Consider the following 6,720-nt stretch of genomic DNA (forward strand, 5'->3'; position numbering starts at 1 on the left):
TTTGTCATAATGATCGTGGTAAGGCGTGTTTGCCACCCACTCTTCTCTTTCCTCCCAGTGACTCCCTTCACACCCTTCTTCCATTACTGCATCATCAAACTGGCCTGAATTTTCATCTAGTATGGCCCTCTCTCTATCCCTTTGGTTTGCTTCTTTCATTATCTGTTCACGGATTTTTAGTTCGGCCCCCCAATCTATCTCCTCATCTGACCATAACTCCTCTTTACATGTATCTGGTCTTCCGGCCTCTGAGTCTTCGTCTCTCGATTCGCTTATGGCCTTTGGTAGCTTGGCCTTTTCTCCATGTTGAACTTTTCGCTCCGCCAGCCCCTTCTTCAATGTTTTCATCACCTGTATAAATGCACTACGTTGTTCTCCACTCAGTTTTCCACTAGATAATGCCTCTTTTGCCATAGCCAACTGATTTTCAACGATAGCATAGTCAACATTGTCTCCTCCATCAACCCTCATCTCACTTTTACTACTAGACTCCTTCATTCGAGCACATGACTTTTCTTGCATCACTTGAGTCTCCGCAGCTTTAGCCTTTTCATTTGACATATTACCACTCAGATTTGTATTTTGAGTACATGGCTTCTCTTGAACTACTTGGGGTTTCGTAGCTTTTCCTTTTTCATCTGGCATCTTGTCTCCCGCTACCCCCTCTCCATACTCTTCAATGATTTCCACTCTTAACTCCCGCTCTATGAGTAACAAATCAATTTTTGCATTGCTTCTATGTTCTTCAACCCATTCATTGATTTTTCCATTCAACGCTCGAAGTAGTATTTTGATGTTGCTTTGTTTTTCTCTCACTCTAGCCAATCTGTTTTCCAAATCATTTTCTTCTTCTTTAGAAAAACTGTAGCCTTTCTACACCCACTTCACCTTTGTAGCCCATAAAATCCTCCGTTCATCTTCGCAATCAAACCACTGAGCCAAAACCTTGTTTTTCGAAGCATACAAATTCTCAATCCTCAGCTTCTCGGCTTCGTTACGCTCTTTTTCTTCTTCTTTTTGGTCATTTTTAACTTTTTTCCCACTTTTCCTGCTTTTTCCCATTTTTTGAATTTTTTGTGAATTTTTGAATTTTTTTGAATTTTTTATGATTTTTTCCGAATTTTTCTTAAAATTTTTGAATTTTTGCCTTTTTTACCCATCCCCCGCCTCCGGACGTCTCCGATGCGTCACGGGGGTCCTGCTCTGATACCAAGTGTCACGGACCCCAAAAACCACCACAACATGCCTCGGCACCATAACACATCAAAACATGGCATATCACGCCCTTTGGGCCTCAACATGGCACCCCAACACGACATATCACCATAACGCGACATGGGTCCTCAACATAACACGGCACGGTTTCTCAACTCAACACGGCGCCTCAGCGCGACACGGCACGGCAACGCGACACGGTTTCACAGTCCACCATGATGTCTCCCCCCAACGGGCAAGGAGCTTTTTCCTCAAGGCACTTGAAAGTTTTTGGTGCTCACGCAAGGACGCACCTCCGAAACCCTTTGTGGTAGCACAACACCCCACTCACCTCTCGCCCCATAAAAAGACTACCCTTTTCCCCCTCACTCTCACTGTTTGCACTCACCATCCCCACTCACCTATTCCTGGGGGAAGCCCCGAGCCACTTAACCATGCCCAAGCGACACGCACTACAGCCCCATGCCGCGACGCGCCCAAGGAGAGCCAAGCCTCGAGTAGGGTACCTCCCCTATAGGTGTTGTGATGGTCCAACCCTCAGAGACCCTTCCGGGACCCTTTCGGGACCCCGTCTAGGCCCCGGGGCGGCTCTAGACCCTTTCTGGAAACTTTGCATTTTGACCCCGGAACGCGTCACGGGGCACCTCAACACGTCACGGAACACGTCACGGAACGCGACACGGAATGGAACACGACGCGAGGTTTACCAAAGGGCCCATCTTGGGGGCTTTACGTCATATTCATAGCTAGGAAGCATTTACAAGCTTGCACGGGCTCAGCAAGGGACCATGTCACGGAGGGTGGGTGGAGCTATCAACGCGCATCAACACGACGCCCAAACCGTGGGTGAGGGAGCTACAAGGAGTACTCCCTCATACACACCTCCCCTTGAAAAAACTCGATGACCACATCGAGTGGGGTGGCACAACTTACTGGCCTTCGAAAATTGCAAGATGACTCAGACTCATATTTATCGTCGGGGGTCTTAACACGCCTCACTATCAAGGCGGCCAGTGTCTACCCGCTAGGTGCCATGCTCACTGACTCTATTTACAAACGTGAAACATGGACTTTTCATACTTCTTGCATTCCACCCACTGACTCAATTTACAACTGTGGAGTAGAATGGGACTTAGGCAGAATTGTGAAAGAGACTTTATTGTGCACATCAACCCATCCACCTGCTGACCAAAAATTTACAAGCACAGAATGGAGGGTAACCCAGTCGAAGACATGTTGTGCACCCATGCTCCAACTTAGGCCAAGCAGCTTGAGCGCGCCGAGCTGCCTGTGGACTAAGGACTTAGCAAGCAGCTTTCACTCTGAATGCCAAGCCCAGAATGCAAGGGTCCAGGCAATGACACCTTGCGGAAGAAGGCCCTCATTGGCGAGATCTTGCACTTCACTGCCGATGAAGGGAGTGTACGAGGTGCGTTTTGCCTTGAACGCACCTCCCCTTGAAAAGAGTTGGACCTCCATCGTCCGAATCTTCAGTAGCGCGCGCCCTTTTCTTCTAGCTGTTGTCTTTGTGCCCTTGGAGGCACGAATCTGACATGAAGCTCTTTTTGAAGAAAACCACCCGACCTGCTGGGAAGCAGCATGCCGTTTGGCCCTTCGCGCGAGATCCATTTCCCTCGCGTCTAGAATCCTTCCCCGCATTGCAGCGCACACCTTGAATTGACCTTTGTGAGGCTTGAGTTGGATTTGGGGAAGTCTTCTGTTGGACTGACCTGCGAGGGGAGCGTTTCGGATGCTTGGAATTCTTCCCCACGTTGCAGCACACTCTTTGAACCCACCTTGAGTTAGCTTGAAGAAGATCTGGGGAAGTTTTCCGTTGGACTGAGCTGCACGAGGAGCACGTGTGCCAGGAACAGCCCGCACGACGCGCCCGCAAGGAGCACGTCGCTTAGCCTGCCGCGAGAGATTCGAGTCTCCCGCATCAAATGCCCCCACCCTTCTTGAAGTTTGCCCCGGCCGAAGGATAGGATGAGAGCACGGACCCTGGTTGGACTGGAGAGTTAGAGCGCCTGGCCAGCTCGTGACGACCTGATGGGTTGCATCAAACCGCCGCGCCTGGAGTGTGAGGGCCATTTCCCTCGCCGCGATCACCTTCGGGCCTCTGTTGCCCAGATCTGACTGTCTCATGCGCAAGAAAAGAAGGCAGGCTCTAGATCTATCCGTACATGCCAAGCCAACTTGAAATTTCAGGCCCTTGATGGCCAGATCAATCTCTACGCAGAACATGAAAGCCTGTCTGGTCCATTGCATAGCGTTGAACCTTCGGGCTTGCATTGCGAAGGTTATGTCCCCCGCCGTAGTCACGTCGAACTGGCCCTGTATGGCCTGAAAAGACAAGAAGGTTCCCATCTGCTCAAGCAACTCTCGGTGAGGGGCCACCACGCCTCGCTTTGCTTCAGAAATGGGCCTGAACATGCCCGGATCCGTCTTGACAGCACGCGCGGGAGCTAAGCCTTCACACCTCGCCCCCTTCTTCATTGCTTGCTCCTTGAAGAGCCGGATCTGCATGGAACTCATAGGAGTGTGAAGCCCCCTTGCCTCCTCCTTGGTTTCATCTCGTAGTCTTTCGGCCACTTTGATTCCGCCAAGATGGTTGCATCCCTTTGGCCCAGAGACCAGAATGGGCTTGACTACGCACGTGGGTTTCCTTGACTCATGAGCCTCCCCGAAACTCACCACTTGGGTTCGCCTCTTGAAGACGCACTTGCCATGGTTGGACCACACTCGGAGCTCCCCAGCACTCCCAATCTTTATGCCGTGTGAGGGTCTGTTACCCTCGGAATCGGCCTTTGCTCCTCGCTTGCTGCATGAGGGCTTTGTACCCTCTGACTTAGCCATTGAAGCACAAGTTAACTCCTCCTCGGTTTCACAGGAGTGGGACTTCACTTTCTTGCGAAAGCTAACCCGTTGTCGCCTGCTAGCCGATTCGGATTCAAGGGGCATCGGACTCGACAAGGTTGTCTCCTCCTTTGCCCCATAGACAGTTGCATGGTTCACGGGTTTCCACATCTTCCTCCTCTTCCTCTTCTCAACACTTCCTTCCTCTCCAACACGCTTTCTCCTCTCCTCCACACTACTCCTCTGTTCCTCAACTCTTCTCTTCCTCTCCTTCTTCACCCAGCGTGCAACCATTCGTTTACCCTCCCGGCGCAAGGAGCCCTCCTCATCACACAAGGCCATTCGTTTACCCTCGCGGCTCACGAGCTCCTCTCCATCCTCCTCAACACATCCGGCCATTCGTTTACCCTCGCGGCTCACGAGCTTCACACAAGGGTTGCCCGTTCGTTTATCCTCCCGGCGCAAGGAGTCTTCCCCATCCTCAACACATCCGGCCATTCGTTTATCCTCACGGCTCACGAGCTTAGCACCAAGGTTGCCCGTTCGTTTATTCTCCCGGCGCAAGGAGTCTTCTCCATCCTCAATCTTCATCTTCTTATCCGCATCCGAAAAAACACAAGGCACCAGTTCGTTTATACTCGCTGGCCCCGACGAGTCCTCCTTACCCTTCCCTACTCCTACGCACACTTCCGCATTCCTACTTAGCATACAAGATGGTCCCAGTTCGTTTATGCTCGCTGGGCCGGACGAGCCTTCCTCCTTCTCTCCTACTCCTGCTTTCCTTCTCACGCCATCTCTACATAACTCCTTATCTACTTTACCTCTCTTCAACTCATTATCACTACTTAGTAAAATACGGGGCTCCAGTTCGTTTATACTCGCTGGGCTAGACGAGTCTCCCTTCACCTCCTCTTCTTCAACACAACTCAAAAAATCATCTTCTTCTTTCTCCTCATCCGCATAATATAGCTTACATGGCACCAGTTCTTTTATACTCGCTGGGCTAGACGAGTCTTCCTTCTTCCCTCCTACCTCAGCACACTTCAAAACTCGCTTACCTCCTAACTCAGCACGCCTCAATTGGCTTCTACTCTTTATCTCAATATCTATACATGGTAAAATACAAGGCACCAGTTCGTTTATGCTCGCTGGGCCCGACGAGCCTTCCTTCCCTTCCTCCGCTCCAGCACACTTCAACTCAGCATCACGCTTCAGCGCTCCATCTTCTTTCAACTTACCCCCACCTTGCTCCAAGATTTCCTTCTTCTTCAGCTCCCCCCTCTTTTCTGTTGAGATATCGAGCTCCACTCGTGATACGCCAGGGTGACCGTTGTATATTTATGTCACCGACTTGTCAGTTGCAGACGCGGTTGGTACACCGCCCATGAATAATAGCTACATGATAGCTATCCTTATCTATTCTAGTTCGTGGCTCAGTTAGTATGCCACCTTAGTTAGTTGAGTTTGGTTGAGACCCATATATAGGGTTCTTCTATTTCTTTGTACTTGAGTTCTTTTGGCTTACACAACTAAGAAGAGGAAAACTGTTTTCAGCCTCCACCCTTGTGTGTCTTCCCCCATTGTGCAAGCAAGAAAGCTTCAAGCGAGACTCCTTCCTTCTCTCCCACAATCTTGACATTTCACCATGCTTCGCTTCATCGACCACACCTTCCTTCCCCTCAGCATATTTTTTCAGTTTAGCACACTTCACCTCCGCTTCACTCCTTAACACACCCCTCTCCATACCGCTCTTCGTCTCAGCATCGACACAAGACTTCAACTCAGCACACATTTTTGGCTTAACACGATTATCAGGCATAGCATGTGGTCCCAGTTCGTTTATGCTCGCTGGGCCGGACGAGCCTTCCTTCTTCTCTCCTTTCTTCCCTTCTTTCCTCTTCCCCTTCTCTCCTATCTCCTCTAATACATAGGGCATATAGCCCCGCAGCACATTCTTAGTACAAGATTTTGACTTGGCCTCTTCGGCCTCGTCCACCTCCTCAATCACCACCCCATCCACAACACACCTCTTTCCCTTTTCTTCCCCGAACATCACATTCTTCTTCAAATTTGTCTCCTTCTGCACACCCTGCCTCATCGCCAAATTTGCATTCCGCTTCTTCACTACACCCTTCTCGTCCAGCTCATTCCTCTTCAAACATGGGGCCGGCGCTTTTGCCTTAGCCTGCATACCCTCCTTTTCCGAAATACCCCGCTCCTTCAGACCCTTTTTCATAATTTTCATTAGCTGCACAAACTGGGCCTTCATTGCCCGCATCTTCTCCTCATCCTCATCCTCACTCTCCTCCTCATCCTCACTATCCTCCTCATCCTCTTCCTCAAACCCGGAGCTCGAACTCGGCTCCACACATTTCAAAGGCATAGACCGCCGTGGCGGCGCATTCATAGGTTTAGGCATAGATTTTCTCAACTCGGCATCGTCTATTTTCTTCTCCTCCACCTCTTTCTTCTTCCCACGTTCCTCCCCTGCACTTTTCTTCACCACGTCTTCCCTTTTTTTGGACTTCATCGTCTCAGCATCCGTTTTCTTCTTCTCCATCTCCTTCTTACTCCCTTCCTCCTCATCATCATTCCTCCTCACCCCTCTTTCTCTTCTTTCCCCTGGCATTCCTCCATAAGCAATCGACA

Source organism: Lygodium microphyllum, unplaced genomic scaffold, assembly GCF_053477565.2.
Source record: "Lygodium microphyllum isolate KBCC unplaced genomic scaffold, Lygodium_microphyllum_v1.1.10 scaffold_68, whole genome shotgun sequence".
NCBI lineage: Eukaryota > Viridiplantae > Streptophyta > Polypodiopsida > Schizaeales > Lygodiaceae > Lygodium > Lygodium microphyllum.